Below are 24,317 nucleotides of genomic sequence, written 5' to 3' on the forward strand. Positions count from 1 at the left end.
GCCGTACCAGGGCATTCGGTGGGGGATATTTTCATAATAAGCATTTGAATTCCATTTCCCCATTCTCTATGTAAAACTTCCTTATCCACAGGATAGAAACTACAATATAATGTACTTTAGAAAAAAAGTATACAATCAAAGTGATGTCACGTGAGAAATAGTAGAATTGAAGCTATCAAATCTATAAATCAATAAACTATTCATAAACCATCAAGGAAATCGAATAAAAAACTATTTTATTAACCATAACAATACCTTGATTCATCAACTTTTCATTTCTTGGTAACAATAAATGAATAAAATGAAATAATAATAATAATAATAATACAATATGTCACTCATATGGGACTGTGAATTTACATATAACCTGTAAGCATACATATTATGTATACATAGGTATACACTCATTGCGAAATATAATTCATCACATCGTGATTGTGAATGTTCTTGCTTTGATCTTGTGTTTTTTGAGTGATTAAATCTGGATTAACTGTTTCAAACGAAATTGTACTAGATCCCTATTATCATTCAAACGTCCGTTATTTCTCAGTTGGAGAATTAATCTTTAAGTTGATAAGTCATTGTAAATTATCTATTCTCGTTTAAGTGTCTTCATGGAAACTGTTTCACCTGTAGGTCGTATTCGTCAGAAATAAATGTCAGTTGGGGTGCCACTGAAAACAAGTAGACACACGATAGATATTCTGTCCTAGTATTCGGCTTATTGTCATTAAAATCTAACTGATCTCTATAAAGTCCCTCCAATCAAACTACAATAATCTATCCACTTCTTTCTGACAAATTTCGTTGAATACATTCACAGTATTCGAATCGGAAGTGGCAACTGGTGGAGGTCAATAGTTCTGTGGTGTGTACTACTTGTTCGGATAGAAATAAGTAGTATGCATCAGGAGTCGACAGTAGAATTATTGCGGTAAAAGAGGAAAATGAAGAGAAAAAAGGAAAACAGAAAGCAACTAAAATAACAACTCATGGATTGTGTGCAATTAGTATATTTAATGTATTGTTTTCATATGTCACAAAAACAGTGTGTGAGTTGATGTAAGACATAACACAATATTTTGGTTTCCCCTACCCTATTTTGCATAAACTTTAGTTCTAGTGTTTGAATGCTTGCTGCAAGAACTGAATATTATGCAGCCGATCCCTGATAGATTGTTTGTAACTGTTTACTACAGAAGACCCATATAAGAATAGACAAGATATCCAGTACTCCCTTGTTTTTATTCGTTGTTCAAATGAGATCAATCTGTGATCATGTAACTTAAAAACCATTTTATTATTGTTTTACTTAAATCTTCCGATTGAAGTTTAGGATTGCAGTTGATTCGTTTGTTATTGGCATATGTACATCCTGTGCGGATTGCCTCGATATTACATTAATTCAAAAACATTATAAGCGAAGATAGATAATGGTTAGCAGTGGAATCCGGGGCACGCGTTTCGTTCTATTTGGGACTCTTCAGCTGAATTTACCTGCATCAAGTGAATTTAAACTTCATTCCATTGCACAAGCAAGTGGATATCAGAACTCAGTGGCTAAGTGGATAACGTGATAGCGATTGAAACTAACTCTACATGGTTTGCGTCTCAGAGTAAACATTCAATTCTGAGACGCAGGTAAATCCATTTGACGAGTTCTAAATAGGATGAAACGCGTGTCTAGGATTCCACCGATAGCCAACATCTGTATTTACTTACAAAAAATCTTTGTTAAGAGATAAAATAAGGGATACTACCCTTAACTCAGGGTCTGAAAAGTCGGAAAAATGAAAATTTCGCAAATGTGATAAAAATGATTTTGGTGGTCCAGTAATAGTATTCCCACACCATACAATGGGTTTTGAGCGTTATTTAAGCCATAACGCTTCAGGCCGGACTATTTTGTTCACTACCTTACATATGTGTTGTATGCAGTATAAGCTAAATGGCTATATAGTGCTGAAGGTCTCATATGAGGCTGGGGGTTCGCCATTAGTATTGAGGATGGTTCGGCATTGCTTTGGCAAGTTCTGCTGACTGTTCATGCACAAAATTGTTTTGCTGGTTAACCGATTTCATTCATACTGGTGGTTGCTTTTCAGTGTTCTCGAGGGCCATTATCATTAGGACAGTGTAAGGCATGTCGCCACTGCTAGCATAATGAATTTGACGGTCGTGTAAGCGGAATATGTCAACTTTGGCCTATTCGTGCTGTCCATAATTGATTCACGCGATTATCGATCGGAATAACAATACATGTGATGTGAATGTGTATATGAATGGTGCGAATAGTCCATCAGGGTGCTTGATACTTGTGTGATTGCGCCACAGGAATGAGCTGTACCATCCAGATTGTAGCATTAAAGCCTATACGGTGTCTGGTTCTCCTGAAAACCAATGTAAAATTACTCTGGCCCACAAGGGTATATTATATAACTATAACTATGAAGAGATAAAATAACTTTGATATAATAATAATCATTAATATTATTATTATTATCCATATATCCATTTGTCACTAACTGGTTCATTGATTTTTTATAATAAACAAATGGTCTAATGCATAATTGGACATTTTTATTGATTATTATTATTATTATTGGTTAAAGAACAAAACAACAAACTATCAGTAAACATTTACACAGTATATGTACTTTAACTTAAATTTCAATACACATATAATCACTAATGACGTTGTAATATTTATAGACAGGGAATAAAGAATAATCATAATCATTGTGTTTGACGTAGACTATGATCAAATGTAATATTTCTCTATAGTGTATTGTATTGTTCTAGTTTTTCTGTATTAAATTATTAGGGTATTTTTGTTGCTGGGTGGGGGGAAGGTAAGAGTGTTGATTAATGATAATGATAATGATGATGATGATGTACTTCAGTGATGTTAATACTGCATGTATCTAATGTAATCAACTACTTTCAATTTATGACGTAATCATGTCAGTTAAATAACTTATATATATAAGTGTCTGGTTATTAATTTATGAATGTGAATATTTCATGTACGAAGTGGAGAAAAAAATGGTATTTTTTTAATATTACATGAACTATTCTTCCAAATATATCATGGACTAGTTATATTTCAATAGTAAAATTGCATAATCGTTATTGATTCTTATCTCATTGAAGATGTTTCCATTGTTGAACTGTACTGGTTTTAGACTTTCATTGACATTAAGAAATATTTCTTAGGATTTTTCTCTAAATTTAATTAAGTGTTGGGGTGATACAGAAATCGTTTGTAAAAGAAAAGCAAGCATCAAGAAACACTAAGAAGTGTTTCGTCCAATCAGCGTTCATTTGGAATTTTAGCCAGAAATATCAAGGTAGAGAAACGTCAGATGCGGAAGCTCTGATTGTTTGGCTACTACAGTGCTACTATGTTTAGTAGCATTCCAGAATATTCCAGCGACCCAAGGACATTTAGATATATTATGAAAACCCTATATTTTCTGTAATAGAATGAACCTCGGAGTAAAGTATTTTCCCTCATACTTGCGTCTTCTCTCTGGTGTTCAAGTCGCTGTGTAGTTCTAGCTTGCGGGTTACCAGAATAGCTTAGGAAACTAGTATAGCGTTCAATCGATAAGACCTATCACTAAGGGGGGGGGGTTGACTTAGCGATAATTTTTATGGTCGGACATAGAAAGGTTTAGAGGTATTTGGCCCAATTTCTGTCAAGCTTATGGTTGTGTACTACATAATGAAAGTGTGATATGGCAATACATTTGTTCATTTATCAACACTGGTTTTTATTTTCTTGTCGAACTTATGTCAATTACTGATACTATAAATTCTTCGGAATGTTTATTTATTCCTGCTCTCTCATTCCAATATTCAAAAGTCACTATTAGTTACTGTTGTTATCGACGCTTATCTGATCATGTACAAAAATTGCACAATGAAAACAATAAATTTGATATGATTTCAGTGTCTAAATTTCATTAAACCGATAAAGAATTCGTGAAGATCGGTGATATTCATTGTTTACATCATGAAATGACTATAGCTAAGTTACCATTCATAAACGAAGAAAGACTAACTGAACAGCTTTTCTTCATCTTAATATGGTACTACTCAGTAGTGCGCATATCGAACCCAGGACTTTCAGACTGTGACCAGTGGAGTTCAACTGTGTTGCGTGAAAACTAGATACTTACTGATGACATTAGAAGTTGTTTGATCTAATAAAAAAGTACACCATTTGATGCCAACTCAGTGCTCTAATGATTAAGTATTCACCCTAAAGCAAAATTATTTCAGATCCAATCCCTTGTAGTTTCGTAGACGTACGTAAGAAATCCTATATAATACCATCGAAAAACTCTTTACTCTTTCCTGATTTTCAACGGTTATTCAACCATGATCATTCCATGAAATGAATTATTAAAGAATTCAATAATAAATTCATTTTAACAGTTGAATTTCTTATCTTCAATATTTCATAATTACACCTTCTTTCTATAATATGTAGTTTATTCTAACTATGAATTAACAAGTTTCTTTAGATGTCCATAAACTATGTACAAACTTTGTTACCTGTTTATTTCCCTTTATAAATTAACCAAATTCACAAGTCACATGATTGATTGATTGATTGATTGATTGATTAATAGTGATAAGATTACATAATAGGATAATTGATTCCCTTTTAGTCAATGGTTTGATTAAAAAACAATTTCAACGGTAGATCAAGTTAGATCTTTTTAATGGTAATGTAATAAATATTATCATATGACATATTAGAGCTAAATACATAAAGGACTTTTATATATTGGAAATCTTAGCATTTCCAATGTAAGGGGATCGGTATTTTTAATAGAACTTCAGTTAGTATAGAGATTTATTTGAAAATTATCAAAAGTTTAACATCAAATGGAATGAAAGCATTCAACAATGCCATCGCAAGACATCTCCTTGACATAGGACACGAAGTAGATACACTGAAATCCTTCAAGGTGATTATTAAACAATCAAGCTGAAGCATTAGCAATCAAACGGTTAAAACCAGACCTATGTATACAAAAAAAGACAGTAATAAATCTTTCTTTACCCTGGTAGCAATACCCCCCCCTCTTAATTATTTATTACGTCATTCACTAATACAACTCTTCCTGAATTTTAAAATCACATCATATATAACTGACTGATTTGAATTCACATTTTCTTTATTACCATTAATCTATTTTCATGTGTTCTAGTCACTATTTCAATGTTCCGGAACTTTCCCTCTCAAACTTTATTTACTCGAGACAAAATTTTATGATCTCATTAACTCTATTGGAATCTTCGCTACACCATGATACATTTATTCATCCTCTTATGTATAAGTATGTCAATATCTGTAATAATGTTGAATTTTAAATATTTTAGGTTGTAAGCAGCTGATGCGAACCTAGAGAAATAAAATGAATCCATATTATTATGCACCAATGTTTGTTCTTGCTCTCTTTAAGAAAATTATCAGGTTAAACAGTTAACATCATAGACTGGCTGACGTTAGATGATAAGGGGAAGTTAAGAAACGGCTCAACATATGTTTATTTCTAGTATGAAACTATTCAGCAGTACTCATCTACAGTCATTCTATTCTTAACCTTCATTTGTCTTGATGATTATTCAGTTTATAGATCTTTGAGTCAATATACAATGATTAACATATCTGTGATGTGTAACTTAGTCCTTTACATCCGGCATGTTTGAACCCCATTAGTTAGTTCTTTTCATTGGAATTCCAGATGCCACTTCTCAAAGTTAGTGACCAGTAAACAAATCTCACCAATCACAATGTCATAAGCTTACCGAAGTTAGAAATGTAAATCATTAAATAACAACTTAATACTCTAAACATCACACACTAACTTGGCGTTCTGATAGTATAGATTTCATGTCAGTGATAAACTGTGATGAAGAATCCTGTAATAGAACGATAGAGCTCTCTAGTGGTTTCTAGTTTTCAATATTTATGCTAATAATTGTCTTTATTAAATAATTCTACTCTAATGCATGACAATAAATGCTGCTTGAAGTTGGAGATCTCTATTTAAAACAAAGACATGTTTATTACTGTATACATGTCCCTAAATATTTCCCTAGAGTTCAGGCAGTATTTATAATTGACTGATCACTTATATCCTTCCTTCTAATTAAGAGTGGTTTCCTAGAATTTTCCCAGTTCTCTGTTGAACACGAATCCTCAGAAATCTTTATATTAATTAAAGTTCAAACTTTTAAAGTCATTATTATCAGTAGAACAGTTCAGATAACTGACCTCGTGGTGCGTGCTACTTATATTGATATAATTAGTATATGACGAGAGTCAGGAATGTAATGTCTGGCGGCAGAAGATGGGGAAGATCAAGAAAGGAAGGGCGGGAATAGAAAGCAATTAGTATGGAAATGTAAGAACAATGAAGTTCGAGACAATTACTGAATATTTTGCAAATTAATTATTATAGTACGGTTTTTCTATTTTACCAAGTAAGTCTGTAACTGTGTTAAATATTATTGGGTTGTTCTCACCTGTGTTCTCCTTCACTACAACCTACAATACAGTATGTATTAATGAGAAAGTTCTAGGATAACTTATCCATAAATTTTAGTCAAATATATATGTACCTACTTTTAAGTAGTTAACCTTTTAAAGTAAAATTTCCTCATCGATCAGTTTTTTGAACTGACCCTCTCTTTTATTATTCATATCGAACATTCGTATTGAAAGTGTTGATCACATTTATTACGCACTCAATTACAGAATAATATACTGAGCATTGAATTGAGTATACTTCAAGATTTTTACTGACATGACTATTTAACTGTTCAAACTGAAGTTGCTTGAAGTAAATTTACACTAGCCATTTGATCGTTTTGGGTTAAGTGAGTAAATTATTGCTTTAAATTAAATGTTGACTAAGTTTAAGACACCTATGGAGGTAGATTGTTCTCCGTTATATTAAATACAAAATATATACATGGGAATTCGTTTCAAAAGTGAACTAATGCCTTATTTACAAACTGCAAATTATTAAGCCAGTTATGCTAGTGAATATTCCTAGGTAACAAGGGTGGTATTTAAACTTTCATGTATTATTACACTATATTTAAGAATTGTCATTCGTTTTTAGAGTATTTAAATCATTGAAAAATATCAATCAATATTTTTGAACTCGCCAATTGTTTTATCAGTATAGAATTTTATCAGTATGGGGTTGTGGTGGTTATTAAGTTTTTAATTGAGATCACTAATCGATTGATATTAAACCACCGTTGAAAACCTGGAAGCACTGGGTGGGCGTTCCGTCTTATTGTGGGACTCCTTAGCAGTGTGCATCCACGATCCTACCCTCGGGGTTCGAACACGGAACTTTCGGTCTCGCGCGCGAACGCTTAACGTTTGGACCACTGATCGGGCATCCAACTGTGTTAATGTCTAATGTCAACCAATCCACGAAATCGCATGACCATTTTCCATTGTACTTGAGGTAGACACCTGTCCCTACCTGATATAGATTAGCTCCACTGATCACGGTGGGGTTGTGGATGCGCACTGCTGAGTAGTCTCACAATAAGACGAAATGGACGTTCAGTGCTTCCAGGTCTGCACTGTTGATCTAACATCAATCAGTTAATGATCTCAATTAGAATTTTATTCTTCATTCAGTCAAACCGTGGTGAATTGAATTACTTTACTCGTTGTATACTCCATTACAGATGAGAAACTTATTACATATGTACTTTGAATGTTGGAAATTTACATGTACATCTAAAGAGAAATTATAAATCAATAAAAATATTAGTGAACTAAACTGATTAATTACTATTTTAAAATAAGGTGATTAAAGGTAATCAGTCCTACTGGAGATCAGTTATTGCTCGAAGATCTTAGAAGTAATGTCTTAGCCGATGAAGCCAAATGACGTACATTTGAATCTCAATATACGTATCAATACTCTTAATACACACTTTGCTGACGAATGTTAATTAATCTGTAATCATGATCCAGAGTTTTTTGACGATTATCTCCAACCACCTTACATTAACTCATTCAGTTAATGATTTGTTTAAAATAATCCTTTCGAATAGGATCGTGGATACTCATTATTGAAGAGTCCCACAATAGGACGAAACGATTGTCCAATGCTGTTAGATTTTTAATGATGGTCTAACATCAATCAATTCAGGATCTTAATCAAAAACTTAATCATCTCCATACTGATAATTACTGATAATAACTGACTAAACTTCTTCAATATTTTGATTGGTTACATTTTTGACATCATATCTATTTCAAGGTTATTTCCTTAGATTTGACAAGGGAATTAAGTGTCCATTTTTTGACATATCTATATCATCCTATAAAAGAAAGAAGACATATGAATTCATATACCTAAATAATGAACAATCATATATGTCAATTTAATCATTTACATTAATTATTCCCAATTAAAACATTGTGATTGGATAGTGATTAGTTACATTTATGTGTTCAATGTTTATATCGACAATATCTGGTTGATAATGATTTGATAGTATTATTCTAATAGTTTCTGATTAGTAGAATTAGTAGATCTGTTGTGTTATTGCTTCAATTTGGATTATTAATGTTACTGATTTTCATTGAAAATATTGGTAAGTCATTGTATTTATGTATAATATTTGTGATGATAAGCAAAGATGGGGATAGTGGTTAGCAATGGACGTGTGGTTCATCCTATTTTTGGGACTTATCAGTTGAATGTATCTACATGTCAGAGTTTATGTTCACTCCAGGACTCGGACCCAGTACTATTGCATTATCCACTTGGCTATTGAGTCTTAATAATCACTTGCTTATGCAATGAAATGAATGTCTGTGATTGTTTGAATTTCACTTTGTGTTAAACCGGGGTTTTTTTTTCGTTTAAACACGTTCAAGATACAAATCGAACTCAGGAACAGATTATATCAATTAGTAATAATATCTCTTAATTAATAAGTAGATTAACATTATGATATGTGATTGATATTTTAATAGTATTACTATTATTAACTTAGGATCACTTTTAAATGATTTCTACTTTCAATTTTAATCCTATTCATTCACATAAATGATGATTGATATGAATCTTTAATCTTATAGTGTTGTATTTATGATCTGTAGTCACTTACATATACCATAGTATCTAAGTTCATTTGTATGACTTATTCATAATATAGATTATATTCGTCATGAATTGATCTCATTTAAGATATTTTTAGAAACTGAGGATGATTAGATAGTTGTTTTATCCTAGACTAATCCTGCTAAATAGTAAGTTTTGCATTAGTAAAAGGAAATCCTCAGTGAAATTGTATCCTTAAATTCAAAACACATCCGCTAAATCAGTGGGAAAATGCTTGAAAACACTAGATAATTGTCTCAATATATTGAATGAACTTGGGTATGATTACAGTCCTGTGAGGAGATTTTTCTTCTCTATATAAAAATTCATCCATAGAGGCAAAGCTAGATAATAATTAAAAAACTGCGTTACAATAAGTTACTTAATGACGGTCAAGCTTAGATTTAATGTTGCAGAAATAAGATATTAATTAGTGGAGTCAGTCTAACTATGGTTGACACCTTGATTAGTTTACATTACAGGTTATCCATAACAGTCAATTCTCCAAAAATTAAAGTTGAATAAATAGTATTTTCATTAAATGAATACCAAAGGATTTGGGCAGAAGTTAGACAAAGAAATCAATGGGTACCGGTTCAGTGATCTGAAAGTTAAACGAAAAACTCGAAATCTATAAGTGTTGGGTTAGTTCTTCTGTCAGGTCGAAAGTGATCACTGCTAATGAGTCTAATACTGTAAAAAAAATAGCTTACCTGTGTTTCCAGTTCTTCAAAAATCGTCAAAGAAGAGTCAGCCCTTGATGTGAACTATAAAATTTTATCAAAACTTTGTGAAGAATAAAGTTGGGGCGTATAGTATTGGCAACATTAAAAACCTAAGGGTATAAATGATCACTTCGACTTATCACTAGCTTTGTGGAGTTGAAGACGAAGGTCAATAGGTCCCAATTTTTTTCATATCAAACTATCATGCTTCTAATTAGGCCTTGAGACTATTATTTCTTCAGAGTTCGCAGTACGTGCTTCTGGAAAATCCTAACAACGGACGAAAAGAAGGTGAAGGGACTTCAAACTCCAGTTAGTTAGAGATAGCAATCAAGAATTTCAAGAACTGGGATTCATGCTAGATGGTATACGTAAGCACAACGTACATACGATATTTAGGGGACTAACATTTCTCAGTGGATCCGAACCATAGTCACTCAATCTTGCAGTTTTACATGTTATTAATCGTCTAGCTATTCGGATTGCTGGTGACCTACTATAAAACTGAAATATTTAGAACTAAGAGTACTGATCACACTCCAGTCTGTTCTACTGAATCAATGTCACTTACGACCAGAAAAATGTGGGATTACTCACAACCTAGTGATTAATCAATGTATATATATTAGCTATTACCTTATGAACTACATTCTATTGATTATTATTAAACTCAGACTGATTTATATGCTAACCAAACATAGGGAAGAAAAATTAAGTGTAAATTAAAATTAAAACAAAAGGGGTTTTGTGGAGATTATAGTAATTCAATAGTTGAATTGATGATTCAACTGAAGCCAGACCACCGTGGAAAACCTGGAAGCACTGGAGGGCCGTTTCTTTCTAGTATGGGACCGGGTCTGTAGTGAGATAGTAACTAACTGAAGACAACGGTGGATGGTGGTGGAATTTCGTGGACTGGCTGAAATTAGACATTAACACCGTAGGATGCCATATCGGTGGTTCTTTCGCGAGACCATTAGGTCCTATGTTCAAACTCCACAGGCGGGATCAATAATGCCTACTGCTAAGGAGTGCCATACTAGGAAGAAACGGTAGTTGAGTGCTTTCAGGGTTTTCCATGATGGTCTATCTTCAATTAACTCTTAAATCCAACTATTAAATTAGAACTAATTCGTTAGGAATAAAACTTCTACTGGCATAAATAAAATACTGGTGTATCAAATGTTAAATCAAGATCATGAAACAATAATTCAAGAACATATCTGTTCTTTCAAGGAGAAATTGCTGTAATTCCAATTTAAAAGATCTTATTTAAACACTTCATTTGAAATCGTAATTTCCACTACAGAAATATTTAGTAATTGATTAATGGTTACTCATAAGTAGTATAAAATATTTTAAAGTAGATTTTGACGTGATAGCTACAGCTGGAATGTTGATGGTATATTACTTTAATTATAAATGGACGAAGAAGAGAAGAGAATCTTTTATTTGATGAAAGCATTTAATATAACTGTATGATGGTATTCATATTTTAATTGCCTAAACATCCTCATCATAATAAAAGACGAATAAATGAATAAGCTATATTCTTTTCAATAAATTCTCTTTAGATTCTACAATTATATAATCCAAATTAATAATCCGAAAAGTGGTCAGGTTTACGGCAAAATGAATTGTTTACAGTGTTATAGCATATGAATTTAGGATTGTTAAGCAAAATAACATCAAAATAAGACGAAACGTGCGTCATGGATTCCATTCTTAACCACCATCCATCTTTGTTTATAAAGCTTGTGACTTAAGGCAATGTCGAGCTAATCCAAATAGGATACACATATGACAACAAGAGACTGATCAATCGCAATTCTGAATAACAATGGGAAGATACAAGCAAACGACAACAAGTAAATATAAAATTACAATTTGTTCATGTTGGGATGACTCAGAGTCAATGTAAACTTGAATCACCTTATACTTTAAATAAAATTATAAGATTCATAATCAGAGTGAATATGGACCAGAAATAGGGAGAGATATATTAGTGCACTTACTAATTTAATCAAGTGTTTAGTAGATGACTTTAATATGTAATGATCTGATATGAATTTAGTAAGAAACAATAAGGTGGGATAAATGCGAAGTAAATGAATCATGTATTCAGGAGGTTGATAATGCTGTTAAACCGATAATAACAATAATAGTAATAATACACAGATATGTAAATAAACATAACAATGACCATGATATTTAATTGAGATCATGAGTCGATAAATATTAGAGGTTAGGCATTCACAGGAAACGGAGGGTCCTAAGCTCGAGTCCCTCATGAGCGATCATGGATATGTACTACTAGGTTGAAACAGTCGTTCAATGCCTCCAGTTTTTCAACGCTAGTCTAACATTGATCTATTCATGATATCAATATAAACTCAATAATCTGAAAAACCTTATAATTAATCACTGTAGCATAATATTCAGACTGATAATTAGTTGTTTTTCAGTTGAAATAACTTTCACAGTTAAATAATAAAGGTCAACAGTATTAATACTTTAACAACGTATGTGTGTATTCTCTGAAAGTTGGTATTCTTTCCAAATTTTCTACTCATTATGTCAATCAATATATTGGTATACTGAATTATGTCATCAATTCAAAAAAATCAAAAAACATTATTGATTGATGAAGAGATTTTGGTGTTGTTTTAGTTCTCCAAATTATATGATTTCATAATGTAGCATTCATTGTCGTTCTGAACATCACCAGAAGCGCCTACTTTATGTATATGTGAGATTCTTAGTTGTTACATAGACGTTCAATCAGTTTGTTCTGAAGAATTTGTTTGAAAATGATTTTGTTGGGTTTTTTGTTTCTATATTAATCTATACATTCAAGTTGACTGACTAGTTTGCTCGTGATCATGTAGTTGAGTGATATTTTTGGTATTGATTTATTAATTGAGTTTGTCTTGATATGTAAACTGATTGACAACTAATCTGAATGACATACTTCTGGAAATTTCGCTGACATTGTTAGAAGTTTCACGATTCGCAAAAGATTAGAACTATAGTAACTATATATCTACGATTGTTGTTTCAAACCTGAACGAAGACATATGGGTTGAAACTTTATGTAGGAGCTTAATGGATTTCTTTCAAAAGGACTCCTTTTATTACAATATCTTACCTTCCGTTTGACACTGAAATGGCTTGTGAGAACAGGTATATGATATGTCTCGACTCTCCCCAGCTTTTCAACATAAAATTAACTAAGGTCAAAGAAAATAATGGACCACGGGATTGCGGTTGAGTGATCACACGAGGCGGGATCGTGGATATGCACTGCTGAGGAGTCCCACAATAGGACGAAACGGCTGTCCAGTGCTTCCAGGTTTTCCATAGTGGTCTAGCTTCAAATGACTCATGATCTCAACTACTGAAATTACTATAATATCCACAAAAACCCTTCTGAAATGTGGATATTGTCTGGAAAGATAGTTAAAATCTTTACAACTGAACTATCGAATTCAGAGAACGCAAAACTTCAAAAATTTTCTTATCTAATTATATCACCATGTAATCATATCGAGAAATCTAATCAATTGCTTAACTGTTGCACTTAAATACCTCTGTATAATTGGAAACAAAAACATGTGCTTGTTATTATAAAACTGTCATTTCTATCTATATGCACTCACACACATCCCCACACACACACACACATAAACCGACAAACAAGGAATAATACGTATTTTTAAGAAAACTATCAATTAACCTTAAGTTTAATTAGAAATTAAGTTCACTTTCATAAATATAATTCTGCACTATCATCAACCAATTGTAGAGTTGAAGTGAAATATTGTCATAAAAGATTTTTTTATTGACTAGTAATAAGCTTGTGCGTGTATGTGTATGTGTATGTGGAGGAGGTGTCTAATGAATGTATTGGCTTGTTTGTTTGTTTGTTTGCACAACCAAGATTGTTTGCTTATTGGATGGTTAGTTATTAAGTAAGTCGGTAAGGTAATTTGTTAGTTAGTTAGTAGTATCTCTTTGTAGTACACTATTCCAAACAGGTAAAAAGCTTTTAATCAATCAATGATAGATATATTCTCAAGTACTCATATTACTTATCAATAGTTACCATACACTTTTTTTGCATTATTATCTGGCAACAATCGTTGTTTGTAAAAAGTGGCATAAATTTCTTACTGTATGACAAGCTCAAGTAGTGATTCAGTTTTATTTACGTTTCTGTAAGTTATATTCAGTTGTTTATTGATTTTATTATTATTATTATTATTATTATTATTATTATTATTAGTAGTAGTAGTAGTAGTAGTAGTAGTGGTAATAGTAATAGCAGTATTAGCATTATTAATAATCGCTTTAGCATAAAATAACTTAGTTTAAAAAGAGATGGGTATGTGAATTATCTTGTACCTTGTTATGAGAATCATGTTCGTACTACTTCAGGCAAGTTATTTTGAGAACATGATCTGTGGTTGATATCAAATTTAGTGGTATGTGACAATAGTAAATTGCTTCACTGAAATAACTAGCATTTGTAATAACGATGCTTTGTTCTTACAATGGAAAGATTAAGTTTGTGAAAATTGACTTTAAAAATAGCGTGTATCACTTTTCTCCATGGGTTTCTATGACTGAGTGATAGAGTCTTTAAAATACAGAAGCAATACATTATGACCTACTAACTAAAATGTTGAATAGTACCGGGCCAGATCAGTTGTCCATTTGGCCTAATGTTCACTATTTCAAGTTGCCAAGACAAATACGAATCTAACTTAACTTTCAGGTGCACCTTATGACGTCCTTCAACATCATCTCTATAACTAACTGATAAAAACAGCATGAACAAATTGTAACGTAAACTAAAACATCGTGAGCGTGTAGTGCCAACAAGTTTGGATGACAAAAGATAATACAACTGTCCACAGACTATCGATGTTCAATGGTAGTTTTTTAGTATACAATATAAACTAACTTTAAGTTTATAGTGCAGTCAGTAGCATTAATTACATATTAGAGAACAATAACCAGAGTGTATGCGTCGTCCTCTTGCCAATTCATCAGCTTCATTTCAGTAAATATTGAAACTTCTTCAAGATTAGGTTTATGTATTTAAAATCATTGCAGATTCAATTCGTTGGAACAGTGTGTATCTATCAACTTAATATTTTAAGGAAACATAATTTTATCACCAAGCAGTTAATGAAGACATTATATATATGATTTAGTTATTCAGTTCTCAGTGTTAACTGTTACAATTTTAATCTTATGAAACTTGATAAATTAGTTGTGTGAGGATTTGTAGAGATTCGAGAATTTACACAACTGAATTCACTAGTCGTTGTAAGCTAGACCAACAATGAAAACCTGAAAGCACTGGACAGCTGTTTCGTTCTAATATGAGACTCTTCAATAGTGCGCATCCACGATCCCGCATGTATGACTTGAACCCAGGACCTTCGGTCTCTCTCACGAGCGCTTAGTTGTACATGGTAAATTGTAGATTTATGTTGTTTATAAGGGTTTGTAATATTACGTAATAGATGTTATGGTTTACAACCCATTAGCCTGTTTGGGATTGTGTGCATCCTCAAGGAACAGCTTCGTTCTTGCCATATGGTCAAAGTTTACACTAAATACTAATAGTTGCTAACAGTGAAATCCAGAACGCTAGTCTCGAAACATTGCAATAAAAAATCTTATATGAGGGTAGTGATCGATCACTCCGTGTCCGAAAAAATTAAGTCCCATAAAACAAAAACTCATACCTGTTGAAAAAGCCAGTGAGTATCCGGACTTAGACGTTAAACGTCTGAAGTAAAATGGATTCGCTTTAAATATCAAAGTGAACATCAACACTGTGCTTTAAGTACATCCCTTTGATGAATTCCAAATAGAACGAAATGTGTATTCTAGATATCACTGTGAAATATGTTAACATTTCTAACCAACTGATCACTCTGAAGTGGACAATAACGTACTTATCAAACTCTTCAATGCTATTGTCTTGAACTGTGAAACTAATTGATTCAACTCCAAATCTCACAGGGAATATCATGACCGAAGCAACGCTTGTCTGAAGAGTACTAATCTTCATGTAATCTAGGTCTAAGGTTTACTGTTGATTAGCTATAACCAATGAACAAGTTAACATTTCTAATATAAAATACCCATTTCTTCCATAATCAATTATTTTCCTATATCTCTGTCAATAAACACTGAAACATTGAGTCTTTAATCATTCAACCTCTTTCTTCTCAACCACTTTTTAATCACTTTATCCAACTAAATGTATTTTCTTTTTCAAATCCCTTGCTACGGATAAACTTTTCAATATTGTTTGTTGTTTGTATCATTTTAGTAACGTTCATAATTTACGTAACTGTCTCTTATAGCAGATTAAGTTATAAATTCTAGTACTATTTATGTCAATGTGAAATTTTCGATCATTCGACTTAGAGAGGTACATATATAAGGAGAGTAATTCAGTATAAATTTAACAAGTCATGAATTCGGTTAATGTCTCAGCAAACAATGATTTTGTTTTACTCGTCAAACAAATAATATCCATTGTATTAAAACTTGATATATCTCTAGCAGTGGGATGTATGATGACTATTTCGTTGTATTTAGAACTTATTAGATGGATGTAATTTTATCTTAGTGTTGATAATATTACTGAATCCAGTCAGCCAGTAACGTGTTTAACAATTATATAGTTTTATATATTAACGAGTTTGAGCTGCCCTATTGATGATAATAAAGACTATATTACAGTACAGTCTAATAACACTGGGTATAAAGCGTCGATATTTGAAAAGATAAACACATAGTTAATGTCTCAATATGAACATTGACGCTTGGATGCAGATATAATCGATCGATGGATTCTAATCAGGACAAAACTAATTTCGACTATCCAATCTTGATCAAAACACATTACTAAATGTAAAATTTCAATATCAAAGTTGGACATGGGGTAAAAAGTGTATAATTTAAACAATTTACCCTGAAGAAGTAACTAAATGTTAATATTCAAGCGATACACTCAGAATGTATATATATAGGGATACAGTGGACAGCTAGGATGCAACTGAATGATCTAGACTTTGCAGATGATTTGGCTTTTCTATCGCACAAGCATCAACAAATACAGAAGACGACTAGTGTAACAGCAGTTTCAGCATCACTTGGTCTCAATATACACAAAGGGAAAAGCAAGATTCCCCGATAAAACACAGCATGCAACAACCCAATCACACCTAAAGACGAAGATTTGGAAGATGTAAAAACATTTACGTATCTGGACAGCATGATTGATGAACATGGCGGATCTGATGCAGATGTGAAGGCGCGGATCAGCAAAACGAGAGCAGCATACCTACAACTGAAGGACATTTGAAACTCAAAGCAACTGTCAACCAACACCAAAGTCAGAATTTTCAATACAAATGTCAATACAGTTCTACTGTACGGAGCGGAAACCTGGAGAACTACGAAAGTTATCATCTAAAATTTACATGTCTTTATTAACAGTTGACTACAGAAAATACTTTGGATCTGTTGGCCAGACACTATCAGCAACAACCAACTGTGGGAGAGAACAAACCAGATCCCAGCGGAGGAAGAAATCAGAAAGAAGCACTGAAAGTGGATAGGACACAAATTAAGGAAAGCACCCAACTGCATCATAAAGCAAGCCCTCACTTGTATTCGTCAAGTCCGAAGGAGAAGTGGAAGACCAAAGAGCACAATACACCGAGAAATGGAGACAGATATGAGAAGAATGAACAAGAATTGTATAGAATTAGAAAGGAAGGCCCAGGGCAGAGTTGGTTGGAGAATGCTGCTCGGTGGCCTATGCTCCATTAGGAGTAAAAGGCGTAAGTAATATATATATATAGGAATTGATAAATTACAGTCTCTAATATTAACCACAGCAATTTAGAAAATCCTTTCCAAGTAAATTAACCTATTCTTTCAGTTATTTCAAGTCTAAATTTTTCAAATCCATTCCACATCATACGTATATACATATATATACACACACATGCACAACAAAATCTTAATCTGAATTTTATCAATCTGATTTTCAGTTGAATATCACTAGTTACTAAGTCATCTATTATGCAATAGAATTTGTAAACTCGGTAATTATTATTGAAAAAACCTTTTACCGTAAATATTTTATTCTTTCTTTAAAAAATATATCTTAGTAATCTTATGTATTAATAATAATAATAATAATAATAATAATACTAACTCACAAGTATATAGATATGTATATGCATACACTTATATACATACATCCAAGCACACGCATATGTGCACACACACACGCACGCACATACAAGCACATAGAAACCGAAAACTATGAACAATAGCACACATTTTACATAATGATAATAAACTTTGAGTTCCATTTCATCATTCCAAAAACTTTTATAATTTCATCTATTTAATAAAATAAAAAAATAAAAATCGACGATAATTCTATATATTGAATATTTACTGAAAGTACATATCATGCATTTCATATGACAATCAATTTATATCAAATATAAGTAATATATACATATATGTATATATATATATATATATATCCTTACAATGTAAGATCAACTTATCGTTTATTTGAATCATAATTAGTTTATCATTCATATGAAATGAAAGATTTTTCTTTCTTATTATTCTTCCCTTTGAATGAATGAATGAATGAATTAGTGCTTTTGGAATGCTTTAATTTAATACACACATTGAAAGTACCGATGATGATGATGATGATGATGATAATGATAATGATATTGATTTACGACTAAAAACTTTCTATTATAGTTGAATTTATGAGTTAATTTAAGCTATACTATTGTTGGAAACCTGAAAGTATGAAATGATTATTTTCGTCCTAGTATGGAACTCTTCAACAATACACATTTATGATTTATCATACGGGACTGAAACTTTCAACGTTTAGCTTAGTGTGCGAACGTCGATATTGGATCGATGCATGATCTTTTATCTGTTGTCTGATGTGGATAACTGTCTGATATCTAACACCGATTGAACTCTACTAGTCATAGCTTCTCACTAGAACTCGACTGAAATCCATCATGAAACTAGTCTTTAATGAGCATATGTTGATTATTATTATTATTACTAGAATGGAGGTTTGTGGAGATTGTAGGAATTTTAATAATTGAATTCATGATTCAATCTAAGCTAGTACAGTTTATCGGTAATAATAATAATAATGCATTAAACACTGACAAATTCAAATTGATTTAGGTGCACTTGGATGCATAGATTATATATTGGAAAATTATGTTACTTATCGATCTCGACTTTTTGTGTACAATACAATTGAGTTGAAGTTGTACTTTAAGGTAACTATAGAAGTTTTATTGTAGGAGTTTTTTTGGAAATTATTATTATTATCAGAAAACCATAAAAAGCTTGAAAGCAATGGATAGCTATTTCATCTTATCATTCGATTTTCAGTAGCCAGCACACAAGACCGTACCTAAGATCGAACCTAGGACATGCAGGTCTCATGTTGAACGATTACATGTTTAACTCCAGTTAATTAGTAATTTCACTGAGCCATCTTCCAAAACGTAAGTTGGTGGTTAGAGATAATCAACAGGAAACCCTGGATTCAAATTACGTTCTTCAACATAATATAACTGTAATCTTAGGCCATTGATACTACTTAACAGATTCATTCCCGTGTCACCCAATTTCACAGTCAGAGATGTTAATACTGAGCGCTTAAGAGGAATACATGACATCGGTCACCACTTAATGATTTGTATCAGAAGAGTATTTGTGGATATTACAGTAATTTCAATGGTTGAGATCATGAGTTAATTGAAGCTAGACCACTATGGAAAACCTGGAAGCACTGGACAACCGTTTCGTCCTATCAAGGGACTCCTCAGAAGTGCACATCCACGATCCCACCTCATGGATGCGCACTGCTGAGGAGCCCCACAATAGGACGAGACGACTGTCCAGTACTTTCAGGTCTTTCATGCCGGTCTAGCATCACCTGACTCATGATCTCAACCATTGAAATTACTTAATGATTTGTCGATCGTAAAAACGTCTATAATGTTGGTACATTAACAAATCTACTATATCCATTAGTAAACATATAATTTGAAATTGACTATTAGTGTAAAAACTGTGATCTAAAAACCAATGGACTAGTCATGACATCCTATCATATGGTTCTTGTAATGAAATAATAAAGAGAGAGGGAGATGAATTATTTTTCCTTATAACCTAGAAACTTTTTCATTCAGAGTATCAGTATGCTTATACTTATAGGTGTTCATAATCAAAAACACTTGGGCAATATGTACATATGGACTATAAATAATTTCACAGTCAAAACAAGATCTATATTGATTAGTAAAACAAGAACCAACAATCATCATTCAATAAACTACAATGTTTTAAGTAATAATCAGATAACAAGACAATAGAAGTTTCATAAGGATTTTCTAATAATTAATCTAGTTCATCTGTCTTCAATTTTATATCTGATAACTAGTAAAATATACTTATTTTTTCCATTGTTGATCAATTCTGTTGCCTTGCTTAATTATCCATTCACCTGATTAGTCACAACATAACTCTTCAATTTTGATTACATGAATCTATGGATCTTGATGTAAATGATAAGGAAAGACTATATAGATGAACATTCATTTGATATCACCACTTTATGTCAGTCCACTTGATATATGTATATTGGCTTGGTATACATTAATTAACCATTCAAATACGAGTGAATAATGAAATTATTAGTGAGTTAGTAATTTATTGTGTCAGGTCAGACTGTTAATCGATTGAAGGAAGTCAGGAAAGGATCTTGAATTTGGATCTCATACTATTTATTACATGTAAATTATTCCTAAGCTTAACATTGAGGCAACTGATACTATTGATAGGATTCGAAACCGTATCACTTATCTTAAACTAACGGTCACATAACAACTTATCCAGTTGAATCCGATCAGTATTAAACAGATCAGACAAACATACATGATCACTTCCCAATCAAACAGTATCATAAAGTGACTTGTAAGAAAAAAAGACACATATCACAGATAATAGAAACAATCCTGAAACAGTAAAAAAAAAATTTAGTTTTGTAGTATCAGTTGCTATGTTAAGCCCACATATTATCAAATTAGAATTAGATAACGGGCCACTAAAATTGAATTCCAAAATTTTTTTTCTATGTTCAATCATTGATTTTTGTTGTTGTTTGTTTAAGTATATAAATGCACTTTGAAATTGAATTTTGAATAAATGATTTATGAACTGCTCATTACTCTTTTGTTTTTTTGCTCATATGGTGCACATACATTTTTGTCAAGAGTGTGTGTGTGAGAGAGAATGAGAGAGAGAAAAACGGAAAGCAAACAAACTGTACGATGTAAATGTTTTATTTTTCTTAAAATAGAAAAAAAACTGAGAAATAATCCACACAGTTACAATAATGTTGGTATCTGTGGCATAAAGCAAGTATTGATTTTTTTAATGATTTGTAATATTACACTGTAACAATAAGTATTATGTAATCATCAGTATAATGTTGGGAAGATTATTAAATTTTTGATTGAGATCATGAATCGATTGATGTTAGATCACCATTGTAAACCTGGAAGCACTGGACTCTTCAGGAGTACACATTTATGATCCCAGTTACGGGATTCAAACCCATGACCTTCGGTCTCGCTCGCGAACTCGTGATTAGTGCAATTTTTGTTTTCAGTTAAGGCTTCGTGATTTCACAGTTATTCTCGAGTTATTCATAACATACAGATCGACATTACATACTAGACTGTTTAGAAGTGATGGAGAGTATGGTTATAAATGGTGAATTTACTTTATTTACTTCATTTACTTTATAAAGTGATTCGATAAGCACATAGTGTAAGCACGACTTTGAAGGAATCATGATGAATATTTAGACAACTGTTAGTTCATTAGTAAACAGTTTTGTAAATCGATAGTTGAGGTAAAAAAACAATAATATTGTAGTATGTGGATAAATTTTACGTAATTAATGGATCTGTTAAACTTCTTTGACCGTTAATCTGTCCGTAAATCAATAAAACGATGTTATATAAACTCTTTCACACACGTCTAGAATAGCGGTCTTCTCGAAATTGTATCTAGAAATAAAACGACTTTCAGGAGTCCCAAACTTTTTTCTGGCTGAGGTCAAAGATTTGTGTTAGGAATAAGGAGCACAGCATTGCGGGATGAACAGTAGTAACTTTAGATTTAAGCTAGAATTAAGGGTTTAGGCTTAGGATCAAGAATCAGTGTTTAATCATGTGTTATATATATATTATCTGAATACAAAGTGTTGAGTACGTTGATACTTTTAGTGCCATTTTCAATCCTAAATTAACATGATGAAAGATAAAATTCATTCGTTCTGGAATTTCTCATTAAAACATTAAGGTCATTTCCTCACTTCTGATTGCTTCATCTCTATACTATAATTTAACCAAACGGTCAACAGTTATGTTCATTTTATGATTAACAGTTATCATTCCTGACTGCTTTATCTCTCAGCTTAACTACAATCGATTATATGTTCTGTTAACATTATATATGTCCTGTCTAATAGTAAATTTGAATCAAGTAGATGACACAAACCCGTCACTTTACATATCTTAATAATAGAAAATAACAATTGGTAGGCTTAAATAATAACGATAAGTTTGAATGACAAATTCATGATCTCTTTCAGACAATCAAAGGACGAAAAACATAGAGGAATGATCTTTAATGTGTTGACATGGTTTACACTTTCATATTGAGATAACGTTTAAAGGTCGCTGTAATGGATAACTAAAGTGTCTATCGTAACTCTAACGCTAATTATAAATCTCAAGCACCCAGGTTCAATAAGTGACACTCCATTCTGATAAATCAGCCATGACCTACAAACAATTGAGTAATTAACAAAAAACCACTGAATATTTAAACATGCTCATTAGTAAAGCAAACATTTGATAAACTAGTTATATGAGTAGAAATAGATAATGGATAGTACCGTTCGCTTCAATTGCCATCACTTTATCCATTTAGCTACTGAGTTTTGATAGCCACTTGCTTGTGCAATAGGGTGAAGTTTTAATTCACTTAGTATTGTTTACTTGAATCTTCCCATTGATGTTTTTAGGATTGAAATTCATAAGTTTGTTATTGACATATGTACATCCTCTGAGGATTGCCTCGATATTGCTTTAATTCACAAGCGTTCTAAGCAAATATATATAGTGCCTAGCAATGAATAATCGAAAATGTTTGAAGTGAACGGTATTAGGTTCGAGTTGTAGAGTGTACATGAATCCTGAGATGTAGGTACATCCAGCTGATGAGTTCTAAATAAGACGAAACATACTAGTCACCATCCATCTCTGTTGGAAGATTTAAGTAAAACAATACCCAGTAAATGTAACTAACTGTATACATTACATAATCGAAATAATAAAACATTTTCATATTCACATGTTACGAAAAATAGAAAAAAAAGATCCTTTTTTTCTCAATGACACATGAACGTAAATTTCTATGAAGAAAATAAGAAAAACCCCACTTTGTTTTAAATGTTAATGCATAAAATTCAATTTATTCATTGTATATTTTACTTAAAAATTATGTTAAGCACACATATTTTTAATGTTAGAATACATATATGCCATGTGAATTAGTTACTGATTACTAAATGTAAACTAATCTATATTATCAGAAGGGGTTTTGTGGAGATTTTAGAAATTTCACTGATTGAAATCATGAGTCAACTGAAGCTAGATCACCATGGAAAATCTGGAAGCACTGGACAGCCGTTTCGTCCTAGTATGGGACTCCTGAGCAGTGCGCATCCACGATCCTGCACCCCGCGAGATTCGAACCTAAGACCTATCTATATTATACTGTTCTATATTCAATATTCATTATTTACGCTAGTTACTTCACATGGAGGAGTATAGGCTGTTCACCAGTAGTCTTCATTCAATCATGTCCTAAGTAATCCTTTCCAGTTGTTTCTAGTTACTATTCGTTTTTTCTATGTCTGTTTCAAATTCTTAATGTGGTGTGTGTTTTTTGATCTCCCGCTTTTTTTGTTTGGTTTGTGACATAGTTTAGTGATTTCCTCAATGTCAGTCCTATCCACTTCTAATGTCTTTTCTTAATTTCCTCTTCAGTTGAAAGTTGATTTATTCTCTTCAACAGTAGGATGTTACTGATGATATTCGACCAATGAACATTAAGTATCTTGTGTAGGTAATCATTTATAAATACTTATACCTTTTTGATGATGGTTGATACAAGTATTTATAGATAATCCATTGATCATAATTCTATTTGTTGTGATATTCTAATGAATAGTAATTAGTATTTCTGA

At 32.1% G+C, this 24,317-nt stretch overlaps 1 protein-coding gene across 2 annotated transcripts in view; it reads left to right on the forward strand.

The window, feature by feature from the left end:
* The window catches only part of WC2_17 (blue light receptor), a 78,805-nt gene that overhangs the window by 17,647 nt on the left and 36,841 nt on the right, over positions 1 to 24,317 (forward strand). Inside the window, exons 1-2 of one of the 2 annotated variants that reach the window (XM_051217442.1) lie at positions 9,112 to 14,106; positions 24,118 to 24,192. The exons of the other annotated variant lie outside the window; for it this stretch is intronic. The gene's annotated coding sequence lies outside the window, so the exon portion shown is untranslated. Of the gene's footprint in view, positions 1 to 9,111; positions 14,107 to 24,117; positions 24,193 to 24,317 lie in introns of those variants that run through there. 2 annotated transcript variants of the gene reach the window in all.

The sequence above is a fragment of the Schistosoma haematobium genome, chromosome 5, assembly GCF_000699445.3.
Source record: "Schistosoma haematobium chromosome 5, whole genome shotgun sequence".
NCBI classification, from domain to species: domain Eukaryota; kingdom Metazoa; phylum Platyhelminthes; class Trematoda; order Strigeidida; family Schistosomatidae; genus Schistosoma; species Schistosoma haematobium.